The following is a 14,862-nucleotide window of genomic DNA, read 5'->3' as shown; positions in this document are numbered from 1 at the left end:
AATACAATGACACACCCTGCCGAACAAGCCACCAAGACTCGTACTTCGAGAGCGTCGGAAGGGTCTAAGATTCTCATTATTACTCGGCAATAAGTTTAAAGAACGGTGTAAATCTGGTTTTAAAGGCACAATGCTAAGAATTGGAATAGATTCTGCGCATGTGCCCGAACTTGAATCTGAAATTTCCGATTAAATATAGAAATATTTCGACATTAAAATATTTTTTTGAAATATATGATTTGGAATAATTCATAGTAACTCTATGAATAATGGATAGTTATAGATGAAATTTCATTAAATATAATAAAAAATAATAAATAATTTGTCTCTCTCCAGATTCGAACAGAAGACCAGCAAAATACAATGACACACCCTGCCGATCAAGACACCAAGACCTGTACCTCGAGAGCATCGGAAGGGTCTAAGATTCTCATTACGACTCGGCATTAAGTTTTAAGTATGGTGCAAATCTGGTTTTAAAAGCACAATGCTAAGAATAGGAATAGATTCTGCGCATGTGTCCGAACTTGCCTGTTAAGTTTCCGATTAAATATAGAAATATTTTGACATTAAAATATTTTTTTGAAATATATGATTTGGAATAATTTATAGTAACTCTATGAATAATATATAGTTATAGATGAAATTTCATTAAAAAAATAAAAAATAAAAAATAATTTGTCTCTCTCCAGATTCGAACAGAAGACCAGCAAAATACAATGACACACCCTGCCGATCAAGCCACCAAGACCCGTACCTCGAGAGCATCGGAAGGGTCTAAGATTCCCATTACGACTCGGCATTAAGTTTTAAGTATGGTGCAAATCTGGTTTTAAAAGCATAATGGTAAGAATAGGAATAGATTCTGCGCATGTGTCCGAACTTGCCTGTTAAATTTCCGATTAAATATAGAAATATTTTGACATTAAAATATTTTTTTGAAATATATGATTTGGAATAATTCATAGTAACTCTATGAATAATGGATAGTTATAGATGAAATTTCATTAAAAAAAAAAATAAAAAAAAAAATAATTTGCCTCTCTCCAGATTCGAACAGAAGACCAGCAAATTACAATGACACATCCTGCCGATAAAGCCACGAAGACTCGTACCTCGAGGGCGTTAGAAGGATCTAAGAATCTCATTACGAATCGGAATTAAGCTTTATGTACGGTGCAAATCTGATTTTAAAAGCACAATGCTAAGAATAGGAATAGATTCTGCGCATGTGCCCGAACTTGCCTCTGAAATTTCCGATTAAATATAGAAATATTTTGACATTAAAATATTTTTTTGAAATATATGATTTTGAATAATTCATAGTAACTCTATGAATAATGGATAGTTATAGATGAAATTTCATAAAAAAAAAATAATTTGTCTCCCTCCAGATTCGAACAGAAGACCACCAACATACAACGACACACCCAGCCGATCAAGCCACCAAGACCCGTACTTGAGAGCGTCGGAAGGGTCTAAGATTCTCATTACGACTCGGCATTAAGTTTCAAGTATGGTGCAAATCTGGTTTTAAAAGCACAATGCTAAGAATTGGAATAGATTCTGCGCATGTGCCCGAACTTGCCTCTGAAATTTCCGATTAAATATAGAAATATTTCGACATTAAAATATTTTTTTGAAATATATGATTTGGAATAATTCATAGTAACTCTATGAATAATGGATAGTTATAGATGAAATTTCATTAAAAAAATAAAAAATAATTTGTCTCTCCTCAGATTCGAACAGAAGACCAGCAAAATACAATGACACACCCTGCTGAACAAGCCACCAAGACTCGTACCCCGAGAGCGTCAGAAGGGTCTAAGATTGTCATTACTACTCGGCATTAAGTTTTAAGTATGGTGCAAATCTGGTTTTAAAAGCATAATGGTAAGAATAGGAATAGATTCTGCGCATGTGTCCGAACTTGCCTATTAAATTTCCGATTAAATATAGAAATATTTTGACATTAAAATATTTTTTTGAAATATATGATTTGGAATAATTCATTGTAACTCTATGAATAATAGATAGTTATAGATGAAATTTCATAAAAAAAAAAATTAATTGGTCTCTCTCCAGATTCGAACAGAAGACCAGCAAAATACAATGACACACCCGGCCTATCAAGCCACCAAGACCCGTACCTCGAGAGCATCGGAAGGGTCTAAGATTCTCATTACGATTCGGTATTAAGTTTTAAGTATGGTGCAAATCTGGTTTTAAAAGCATAATGGTAAGAATAGGAATAGATTCTGCGCATGTGTCCGAACTTGCCTGTTAAATTTCCGATTAAATATAGAAATATTTTGACATTAAAATATTTTTTTGAAATATATGATTTGGAATAATTTATAGTAACTCTATGAATAATGGATAGTTATAGATGAAATTTCATAAAAAAAAAAAAAAAATAATTTGTCTCTCTCCAGATTCGAACAGAAGACCAGCAAATTACAATGACACATCCTGCCGATAAAGCCACGAAGACTCGTACCTCGAGGGCGTTAGAAGGATCTAAGAATCTCATTACGAATCGGAATTAAGCTTTATGTACGGTGCAAATCTGATTTTAAAAGCACAATGCTAAGAATAGGAATAGATTCTGCGCATGTGCCCGAACTTGCGTCTGAAATTTCCGATTAAATATAGAAATATTTTGACATTAAAATATTTTTTTGAAATATATGATTTGGAATAATTCATAGTAACTCTATGAATAATGGATAGTTATAGATGAAATTTCATAAAAAAAAAATAATTTGTCTCCCTCCAGATTCGAACAGAACACCAGAAACATATAACGACACACCCAGCCGATCAAGCCACCAAGACCCGTACCTCGAGAGCGTCGGAAGGGTCTAAGATTCTCATTACGACTCGGCATTAAGTTTCAAGTATGGTGCAAATCTGGTTTTAAAAGCACAATGCTAAGAATTGGAATAGATTCTGCGCATGTGCCCGATTTTGCCTCTGAAATTTCCGATTAAATATAGAAATATTTCGACATTAAAATATTTTTTTGAAATATATGATTTGGAATCATTCATAGTAACTCTATGAATAATGGATAGTTATAGATAAAATTTCATTAAAAAAAAATAAAAAATAATTTGTCTCTCTCCAGATTCGAACAGAAGACCAGCAAAATACAATGACACAACCTGCCGATAAAGCCACCAAGACTCGTACCTCGAGAGCGTCAGAAGGTTCTAAGATTCTCATTACGACTCGGCATTAAGTTTTAAGTATGGTGCAAATCTGGTTTTAAACGCACAATGCTAAGAATAGGAATAGATTCTGCGCATGTGTCCGAACTTGCCTGTTAAGTTTCCGATTAAATATAGAAATATTTTGACATTAAAATATTTTTTTGAAATATATAATTTGGAATAATTCATAGTAACTCTATGAATAATGGATAGTTAAAAATGAAATTTCATAAAAAAAAAATAATTGGTCTCTCTCCAGATTCGAACAGAAGACCAGCAAAATACAATGACACAACCTGCCGATAAAGCCACCAAGACTCGTATCTCGACGGCGTTAGACGGGTCTAAGATTCTCATTACGAATCGGCATTAAGTTTTAAGTATGGTGCAAATCTGGTTTTAAAAGCATAATGGTAAGAATAGGAATAGATTCTGCGCATGTGTCCGAACTTGCCTCTTAAATTTCCGATTAAATATAGAAATATTTTGACATTAAATATTTTTTTGAAACATTTGATTTGGAATAGTTTATAGTAACTCTATGAATAATGGAGAAATATAGATAAAATTTATTTAAAAAAAAAGAAAAAATTATAAAATTATTAGTAGCTCTCGAGATTCGAACAGAAGAACAGCAAATTACAATGACACATCCTGCCGATAAAGCCACGAAGACTCGTACCTCGAGAGCGTTAGACGGATCTAAGAATCTCATTACGAATCGGAATTAAGCTTTATGTACGGTGCAAATCTGATTTTAAAAGCACAATGCTAAGAATAGGAATAGATTCTGCGCATGTGCCCGAACTTGCCTCTGAAATTTCCGATTAAATATAGAAATATTTTGACATTAAAATATTTTTTTGAAATATATGATTTGGAATAATTCATAGTAACTCTATGAATAATGGATATTTATAGATGAAATTTCATAAAAAAAAAATAATTTGTCTCCCTCCAGATTCGAACAGAAGACCAGCAACATACAACGACACACCCAGCCGATCAAGCCACCAAGACCCGTACCTCGAGAGCGTCGGAAGGGTCTAAGATTCTCATTACGACTCGGCATTAACTTTCAAGTATGGTGCAAATCTGGTTTTAAAAGCATAATGCTAAGAATTGGAATAGATTCTGCGCATGTGCCCGATTTTGCCTCTGAAATTTCCGATTAAATATAGAAATATTTCGACATTAAAATATTTTTTTGAAATATATGATTTAGAATCATTCATAGTAACTCTATGAATAATGGATAGTTATAGATAAAATTTCATTAAAAAAAAATAAAAAATAATTTGTCTCTCTCCAGATTCGAACAGAAGACCAGCAAAATACAATGACACACCCTGCTGATCAAGCCACCAAGACTCGTACCTCGATAGCGTCAGACGGGTCTAAGATTCTCATTACGACTTGGCATTAAGTTTTAAGTATGGTGCAAATCTGGTTTTAAAAGCATAATGGTAAGAATAGGAATAGATTCTGCGAATGTGTCCGAACTTGCCTCCTAAATTTCCGATTAAATATAGAATTATTTTGACATTAAATATTTTTTTGAAACATTTGATTTGGAATAGTTTATAGTAACTCTATGAATAATGGAGAAATATAGATAAAATTTATTTAAAAAAAAAAGAAAAAATTATAAAATTATTAGTAGCTCTCGAGATTCGAACAGCAGACCAGCAAATTACAATGACACATCCTGCCGATAAAGCCACGAAGACTCGTACCTCGAGAGCGTTAGATGGATCTAAGAATCTCATTACGAATCGGAATTAAGCTTTAAGTACGGTGCTAATCTGATTTTAAAAGCACAATGCTAAGAATAATAATAGATTCTGCGCATGTGCCCGAACTTGCCTCTGAAATTTCCGATTAAATATAGAAATATTTTGACATTAAAATATTTTTTTTGAAATATATGATTTGGAATAATTCATAGTAACTCTATGAATAATGGATAGTTATAGATGAAATTTCATTAAAAAAATAAAAAATAAAAAATAATTTGTCTCTCTCCAGATTCGAACAGAAGACCAGCAAAATACAATGACACACCCTGCCGATCAAGCCACCAAGACCCGTACCTCGAGAGCATCGGAATGGTCTAAGATTCTCATTACGACTCGGCATTAAGTTTTAAGTCTGGTGCAAATCTGGTTTTAAAAGCACAATGCTAAGAATAGGAATAGATTCTGCGCATGTGCCCGAACTTGCCTCTGAAATTTCCAATTAAATATAGAAATATTTCGACATTAAAATATTTTTTTGAAATATATGATTTGGAATAATTCATAGTAACTCTATGAATAATGGATAGTTATAGATGAAATTTCATTGAAAAAATAAAAAATAATTTGTCTCTCTCCAGATTCGAACAGAATACCAGCAAAATACAATGACACACCCTGCCTATGAAGCCACCAAGACTCGTACCTCGAAAGCGTCAGAAGGTTCTAAGATTCTCATTACGACTCGGCATTAAGTTTTAAGTATGGTGCAAATCTGGTTTTAAAAGCACAATGCTAAGAATAGGAATAGATTCTGCGCATGTGTCCGAACTTGCATGTTAAGTTTCCGATTAAATATAGAAATATTTTGACATTAAAATATTTTTTTGAAATATATAATTTGGAATAATTCATAGTAACTCTATGAATAATGGATAGTTATAAATGAAATTTCATGAAAAAAAAAATAAAAAAAAAATAATAATTGGTCTCTCTCCAGATTCGAACAGAAGACCAGCAAAATACAATGACACACCCTGCCGAACAAGCCACCAAGACTCGTACTTCGAATGCGTCGGAAGGGTCTAAGATTCTCATTATTACTCGGCAATAAGTTTAAAGAACGGTGTAAATCTGGTTTTAAAGGCACAATGCTAAGAATAAGAATAGATTCTGCGCATGTGCCCGAACTTGCCTCTTAAATTTCCGATTAAATATAGAAATATTTTGACATTAAAATATTCTTTTGAAATATATGATTTGGAATAATTTATAGTAACTCTATGAATAATGGAGAAATATAGATAAAATTAATTTAAAGAAAAGAAAAATTATAAAATTATATGTCGCTCTCGAGATTCGAACAGAAGACCAGCAAAATACAATGACACAACCTGCCGATCAAGCCACCAAGACCCGTACCTCTAGAGCGTCGGAAGGGTCTAAGATTCTCATTACGACTCGGCATTAAGTTTTAAGTATGGTGCAAATCTGGTTTTAAAAGCAAAATGCTAAGAATAGGAATAGATTCTGCGCATGTGCCCGAACTTGCCTCTGAAATTTCCGATTAAATATAGAAATATTTCGACATTAAAATATATTTTTTGAAATATATGATTTGGAATAATTCATAGTAACTCTATGAATAATGGATAGTTATAGATAAAATTTATTTAAAAAAAAGAAAAATTATAAAATTATATGTCACTCTCGAGATTCGAACAGAAGACCAGCAAAATACAACGGCACAACCTGACGATAAAGCCATCAAGACTCGCATCTCGAGGGCGTTAGAAGGGTCTAAGATTCTCATTACAAATCGGCATTAAGTTTTAAGTATGGTGCAAATCTGGTTTTAAAAGCATAATGGTAAGAATAGGAATAGATTCTGCGCATGTGTCCGAACTTGCCTCCTAAATTTCCGATTAAATATAGAAATATTTTGACTTTAAAATATTTTTTGAAATATATGATTTGGAATAATTCATAGTAACTCTATGAATAATGGATAGTTATAGATGAAATTTCATTAAAAATAATAAAAAATAAAAATAATTTGTCTCTCTCCAGATTCGAACAGAAGACCAGCAAAATACAATGCCACACCCTGCCGATCAAGCCACCAAGACCCGTACCCCGAGAGCATCGGAAGGGTCTAAGATTCTCATTACGACTCGGCATTACGTTTTCAGTATTGTGCAAATCTGGTTTTAAATGCACAATGCTAAGAATAGGAATAGATTCTGCGCATGTGCCCGAACTTGCCTCTGAAATTTCCGATTAAATATAGAAATATTTTGACATTAAAATATTTTTTTTGAAATATATGATTTGGAATAATTCATAGTAACTCTATGAATAATGGATAGTTATAGATAAAATTTCATTGAAAAAATAAAAAATAAAAAATAATTTGTCTCTCTCCGGATTCGAACAGAAGACTGCAAAATACAATGACACACCCTGCCGATCAAGCCACCAAGACCCGTACCTCGAGCTCGTCGGAAGGGTCTAAGATTCTCATTACGACTCGGCATTACGTTTTCAGTATTGTGCAAATCTGGTTTTAAATGCACAATGCTAAGAATAGGAATAGATTTTGCGCATGTGCCCGAACTTGCCTCTGAAATTTCCGATTAAATATAGAAATATTTTGACATTAAAATATTTTTTTGAAATATATGATTTGGAAAAATTCATAGTAACTCTATGAATAATGGATAGTTATAGATGAAATTTCATTAAAAAAATAAAAAATAAAAAATAATTTGTCTCTCTCCAGATTCGAACAGAAGACCAGCAAAATACAATGGCACACCCTGCCGATCAAGCCACCAAGACCCGTACGTCGAGGAGTCGGAAGGGTCTAAGATTCTCATTACGACTCGGCATTAAGTTTTAAGTATGGTGCAAATCTGGTTTTAAAAGCACAATGCTAAGAATAGGAATAGATTCTGCGCATGTGCCCGAACTTGCCTCTGAAATTTCCGATTAAATATAGAAATATTTCGACATTAAAATATTTTTTTGAAATATATGATTTGGAATAATTTATAGTAACTCTATGAATAATGGATAGTTATAGATAAAATTTATTTAAAAAAAAGAAAAATTATAAAATTATATGTCGCTCTCGAGATTCGAACAGAAGACCAGCAAAATACAATGACACAACCTGCCGATAAAGCCACCAAGACTCGTATCTCGAGGGCGTTAGAAGGGTCTAAGATTCTCATTACGAATCGGCATTAAGTTTTAAGTATGGTGCAAATCTGGTTTTAAAAGCATAATGGTAAGAATAGGAATAGATTCTGCGCATGTGTCCGAACTTGCCTATTAAATTTCCGATTAAATATAGAAATATTTTGACATTAAAATATTTTTTTGAAATATATGATTTGGAATAATTCATTGTAACTCTATGAATAATAGATAGTTATAGATGAAATTTCATAAAAAAAAAAATTAATTGGTCTCTCTCCAGATTCGAACAGAAGACCAGCAAAATACAATGACACACCCGGCCTATCAAGCCACCAAGACCCGTACCTCGAGAGCATCGGAAGGGTCTAAGATTCTCATTACGATTCGGTATTAAGTTTTAAGTATGGTGCAAATCTGGTTTTAAAAGCATAATGGTAAGAATAGGAATAGATTCTGCGCATGTGTCCGAACTTGCCTGTTAAATTTCCGATTAAATATAGAAATATTTTGACATTAAAATATTTTTTTGAAATATATGATTTGGAATAATTTATAGTAACTCTATGAATAATGGATAGTTATAGATGAAATTTCATAAAAAAAAAAAAAAATAATTTGTCTCTCTCCAGATTCGAACAGAAGACCAGCAAATTACAATGACACATCCTGCCGATAAAGCCACGAAGACTCGTACCTCGAGGGCGTTAGAAGGATCTAAGAATCTCATTACGAATCGGAATTAAGCTTTATGTACGGTGCAAATCTGATTTTAAAAGCACAATGCTAAGAATAGGAATAGATTCTGCGCATGTGCCCGAACTTGCGTCTGAAATTTCCGATTAAATATAGAAATATTTTGACATTAAAATATTTTTTTGAAATATATGATTTGGAATAATTCATAGTAACTCTATGAATAATGGATAGTTATAGATGAAATTTCATAAAAAAAAAATAATTTGTCTCCCTCCAGATTCGAACAGAACACCAGAAACATATAACGACACACCCAGCCGATCAAGCCACCAAGACCCGTACCTCGAGAGCGTCGGAAGGGTCTAAGATTCTCATTACGACTCGGCATTAAGTTTCAAGTATGGTGCAAATCTGGTTTTAAAAGCACAATGCTAAGAATTGGAATAGATTCTGCGCATGTGCCCGATTTTGCCTCTGAAATTTCCGATTAAATATAGAAATATTTCGACATTAAAATATTTTTTTGAAATATATGATTTGGAATCATTCATAGTAACTCTATGAATAATGGATAGTTATAGATAAAATTTCATTAAAAAAAAATAAAAAATAATTTGTCTCTCTCCAGATTCGAACAGAAGACCAGCAAAATACAATGACACAACCTGCCGATAAAGCCACCAAGACTCGTACCTCGAGAGCGTCAGAAGGTTCTAAGATTCTCATTACGACTCGGCATTAAGTTTTAAGTATGGTGCAAATCTGGTTTTAAACGCACAATGCTAAGAATAGGAATAGATTCTGCGCATGTGTCCGAACTTGCCTGTTAAGTTTCCGATTAAATATAGAAATATTTTGACATTAAAATATTTTTTTGAAATATATAATTTGGAATAATTCATAGTAACTCTATGAATAATGGATAGTTATAAATGAAATTTCATAAAAAAAAAATAATTGGTCTCTCTCCAGATTCGAACAGAAGACCAGCAAAATACAATGACACAACCTGCCGATAAAGCCACCAAGACTCGTATCTCGACGGCGTTAGACGGGTCTAAGATTCTCATTACGAATCGGCATTAAGTTTTAAGTATGGTGCAAATCTGGTTTTAAAAGCATAATGGTAAGAATAGGAATAGATTCTGCGCATGTGTCCGAACTTGCCTCTTAAATTTCCGATTAAATATAGAAATATTTTGACATTAAATATTTTTTTGAAACATTTGATTTGGAATAGTTTATAGTAACTCTATGAATAATGGAGAAATATAGATAAAATTTATTTAAAAAAAAAGAAAAAATTATAAAATTATTAGTAGCTCTCGAGATTCGAACAGAAGAACAGCAAATTACAATGACACATCCTGCCGATAAAGCCACGAAGACTCGTACCTCGAGAGCGTTAGACGGATCTAAGAATCTCATTACGAATCGGAATTAAGCTTTATGTACGGTGCAAATCTGATTTTAAAAGCACAATGCTAAGAATAGGAATAGATTCTGCGCATGTGCCCGAACTTGCCTCTGAAATTTCCGATTAAATATAGAAATATTTTGACATTAAAATATTTTTTTGAAATATATGATTTGGAATAATTCATAGTAACTCTATGAATAATGGATATTTATAGATGAAATTTCATAAAAAAAAAATAATTTGTCTCCCTCCAGATTCGAACAGAAGACCAGCAACATACAACGACACACCCAGCCGATCAAGCCACCAAGACCCGTACCTCGAGAGCGTCGGAAGGGTCTAAGATTCTCATTACGACTCGGCATTAACTTTCAAGTATGGTGCAAATCTGGTTTTAAAAGCATAATGCTAAGAATTGGAATAGATTCTGCGCATGTGCCCGATTTTGCCTCTGAAATTTCCGATTAAATATAGAAATATTTCGACATTAAAATATTTTTTTGAAATATATGATTTAGAATCATTCATAGTAACTCTATGAATAATGGATAGTTATAGATAAAATTTCATTAAAAAAAAATAAAAAATAATTTGTCTCTCTCCAGATTCGAACAGAAGACCAGCAAAATACAATGACACACCCTGCTGATCAAGCCACCAAGACTCGTACCTCAATAGCGTCAGACGGGTCTAAGATTCTCATTACGACTTGGCATTAAGTTTTAAGTATGGTGCAAATCTGGTTTTAAAAGCATAATGGTAAGAATAGGAATAGATTCTGCGAATGTGTCCGAACTTGCCTCCTAAATTTCCGATTAAATATAGAATTATTTTGACATTAAATATTTTTTTGAAACATTTGATTTGGAATAGTTTATAGTAACTCTATGAATAATGGAGAAATATAGATAAAATTTATTTAAAAAAAAAAGAAAAAATTATAAAATTATTAGTAGCTCTCGAGATTCGAACAGCAGACCAGCAAATTACAATGACACATCCTGCCGATAAAGCCACGAAGACTCGTACCTCGAGAGCGTTAGATGGATCTAAGAATCTCATTACGAATCGGAATTAAGCTTTAAGTACGGTGCTAATCTGATTTTAAAAGCACAATGCTAAGAATAATAATAGATTCTGCGCATGTGCCCGAACTTGCCTCTGAAATTTCCGATTAAATATAGAAATATTTTGACATTAAAATATTTTTTTTGAAATATATGATTTGGAATAATTCATAGTAACTCTATGAATAATGGATAGTTATAGATGAAATTTCATTAAAAAAATAAAAAATAAAAAATAATTTGTCTCTCTCCAGATTCGAACAGAAGACCAGCAAAATACAATGACACACCCTGCCGATCAAGCCACCAAGACCCGTACCTCGAGAGCATCGGAATGGTCTAAGATTCTCATTACGACTCGGCATTAAGTTTTAAGTCTGGTGCAAATCTGGTTTTAAAAGCACAATGCTAAGAATAGGAATAGATTCTGCGCATGTGCCCGAACTTGCCTCTGAAATTTCCAATTAAATATAGAAATATTTCGACATTAAAATATTTTTTTGAAATATATGATTTGGAATAATTCATAGTAACTCTATGAATAATGGATAGTTATAGATGAAATTTCATTGAAAAAATAAAAAATAATTTGTCTCTCTCCAGATTCGAACAGAATACCAGCAAAATACAATGACACACCCTGCCTATGAAGCCACCAAGACTCGTACCTCGAAAGCGTCAGAAGGTTCTAAGATTCTCATTACGACTCGGCATTAAGTTTTAAGTATGGTGCAAATCTGGTTTTAAAAGCACAATGCTAAGAATAGGAATAGATTCTGCGCATGTGTCCGAACTTGCATGTTAAGTTTCCGATTAAATATAGAAATATTTTGACATTAAAATATTTTTTTGAAATATATAATTTGGAATAATTCATAGTAACTCTATGAATAATGGATAGTTATAAATGAAATTTCATGAAAAAAAAAATAAAAAAAAAAATAATAATTGGTCTCTCTCCAGATTCGAACAGAAGACCAGCAAAATACAATGACACACCCTGCCGAACAAGCCACCAAGACTCGTACTTCGAATGCGTCGGAAGGGTCTAAGATTCTCATTATTACTCGGCAATAAGTTTAAAGAACGGTGTAAATCTGGTTTTAAAGGCACAATGCTAAGAATAAGAATAGATTCTGCGCATGTGCCCGAACTTGCCTCTTAAATTTCCGATTAAATATAGAAATATTTTGACATTAAAATATTCTTTTGAAATATATGATTTGGAATAATTTATAGTAACTCTATGAATAATGGAGAAATATAGATAAAATTAATTTAAAGAAAAGAAAAATTATAAAATTATATGTCGCTCTCGAGATTCGAACAGAAGACCAGCAAAATACAATGACACAACCTGCCGATCAAGCCACCAAGACCCGTACCTCTAGAGCGTCGGAAGGGTCTAAGATTCTCATTACGACTCGGCATTAAGTTTTAAGTATGGTGCAAATCTGGTTTTAAAAGCAAAATGCTAAGAATAGGAATAGATTCTGCGCATGTGCCCGAACTTGCCTCTGAAATTTCCGATTAAATATAGAAATATTTCGACATTAAAATATATTTTTTGAAATATATGATTTGGAATAATTCATAGTAACTCTATGAATAATGGATAGTTATAGATAAAATTTATTTAAAAAAAAGAAAAATTATAAAATTATATGTCACTCTCGAGATTCGAACAGAAGACCAGCAAAATACAACGGCACAACCTGACGATAAAGCCATCAAGACTCGCATCTCGAGGGCGTTAGAAGGGTCTAAGATTCTCATTACAAATCGGCATTAAGTTTTAAGTATGGTGCAAATCTGGTTTTAAAAGCATAATGGTAAGAATAGGAATAGATTCTGCGCATGTGTCCGAACTTGCCTCCTAAATTTCCGATTAAATATAGAAATATTTTGACTTTAAAATATTTTTTGAAATATATGATTTGGAATAATTCATAGTAACTCTATGAATAATGGATAGTTATAGATGAAATTTCATTAAAAATAATAAAAAATAAAAATAATTTGTCTCTCTCCAGATTCGAACAGAAGACCAGCAAAATACAATGCCACACCCTGCCGATCAAGCCACCAAGACCCGTACCCCGAGAGCATCGGAAGGGTCTAAGATTCTCATTACGACTCGGCATTACGTTTTCAGTATTGTGCAAATCTGGTTTTAAATGCACAATGCTAAGAATAGGAATAGATTCTGCGCATGTGCCCGAACTTGCCTCTGAAATTTCCGATTAAATATAGAAATATTTTGACATTAAAATATTTTTTTTGAAATATATGATTTGGAATAATTCATAGTAACTCTATGAATAATGGATAGTTATAGATAAAATTTCATTGAAAAAATAAAAAATAAAAAATAATTTGTCTCTCTCCGGATTCGAACAGAAGACTGCAAAATACAATGACACACCCTGCCGATCAAGCCACCAAGACCCGTACCTCGAGCTCGTCGGAAGGGTCTAAGATTCTCATTACGACTCGGCATTACGTTTTCAGTATTGTGCAAATCTGGTTTTAAATGCACAATGCTAAGAATAGGAATAGATTTTGCGCATGTGCCCGAACTTGCCTCTGAAATTTCCGATTAAATATAGAAATATTTTGACATTAAAATATTTTTTTGAAATATATGATTTGGAAAAATTCATAGTAACTCTATGAATAATGGATAGTTATAGATGAAATTTCATTAAAAAAATAAAAAATAAAAAATAATTTGTCTCTCTCCAGATTCGAACAGAAGACCAGCAAAATACAATGGCACACCCTGCCGATCAAGCCACCAAGACCCGTACGTCGAGGAGTCGGAAGGGTCTAAGATTCTCATTACGACTCGGCATTAAGTTTTAAGTATGGTGCAAATCTGGTTTTAAAAGCACAATGCTAAGAATAGGAATAGATTCTGCGCATGTGCCCGAACTTGCCTCTGAAATTTCCGATTAAATATAGAAATATTTCGACATTAAAATATTTTTTTGAAATATATGATTTGGAATAATTTATAGTAACTCTATGAATAATGGATAGTTATAGATAAAATTTATTTAAAAAAAAGAAAAATTATAAAATTATATGTCGCTCTCGAGATTCGAACAGAAGACCAGCAAAATACAATGACACAACCTGCCGATAAAGCCACCAAGACTCGTATCTCGAGGGCGTTAGAAGGGTCTAAGATTCTCATTACGAATCGGCATTAAGTTTTAAGTATGGTGCAAATCTGGTTTTAAAAGCATAATGGTAAGAATAGGAATAGATTCTGCGCATGTGTCCGAACTTGCCTCCTAAATTTCCGATTAAATATAGAATTATTTTGACATTAAATATTTTTTTGAAACATATGATTTGGAATAGTTTATAGTAACTCTATGAATAATGGAGAAATATAGATAAAATTTATTTAAAAAAAAAGAAAAAATTATAAAATTATTAGTCGCTCTCGAGATTCGAACAGAAGACCAGCAAATTACAATGACACATCCTGCCAATAAAGCCACCAAGACCCT

Source organism: Argiope bruennichi, chromosome 9, assembly GCF_947563725.1.
Source record: "Argiope bruennichi chromosome 9, qqArgBrue1.1, whole genome shotgun sequence".
Taxonomy (NCBI): Eukaryota; Metazoa; Arthropoda; class Arachnida; order Araneae; family Araneidae; genus Argiope; species Argiope bruennichi.
Note: the sequence above shows the minus strand (reverse complement) of the source record.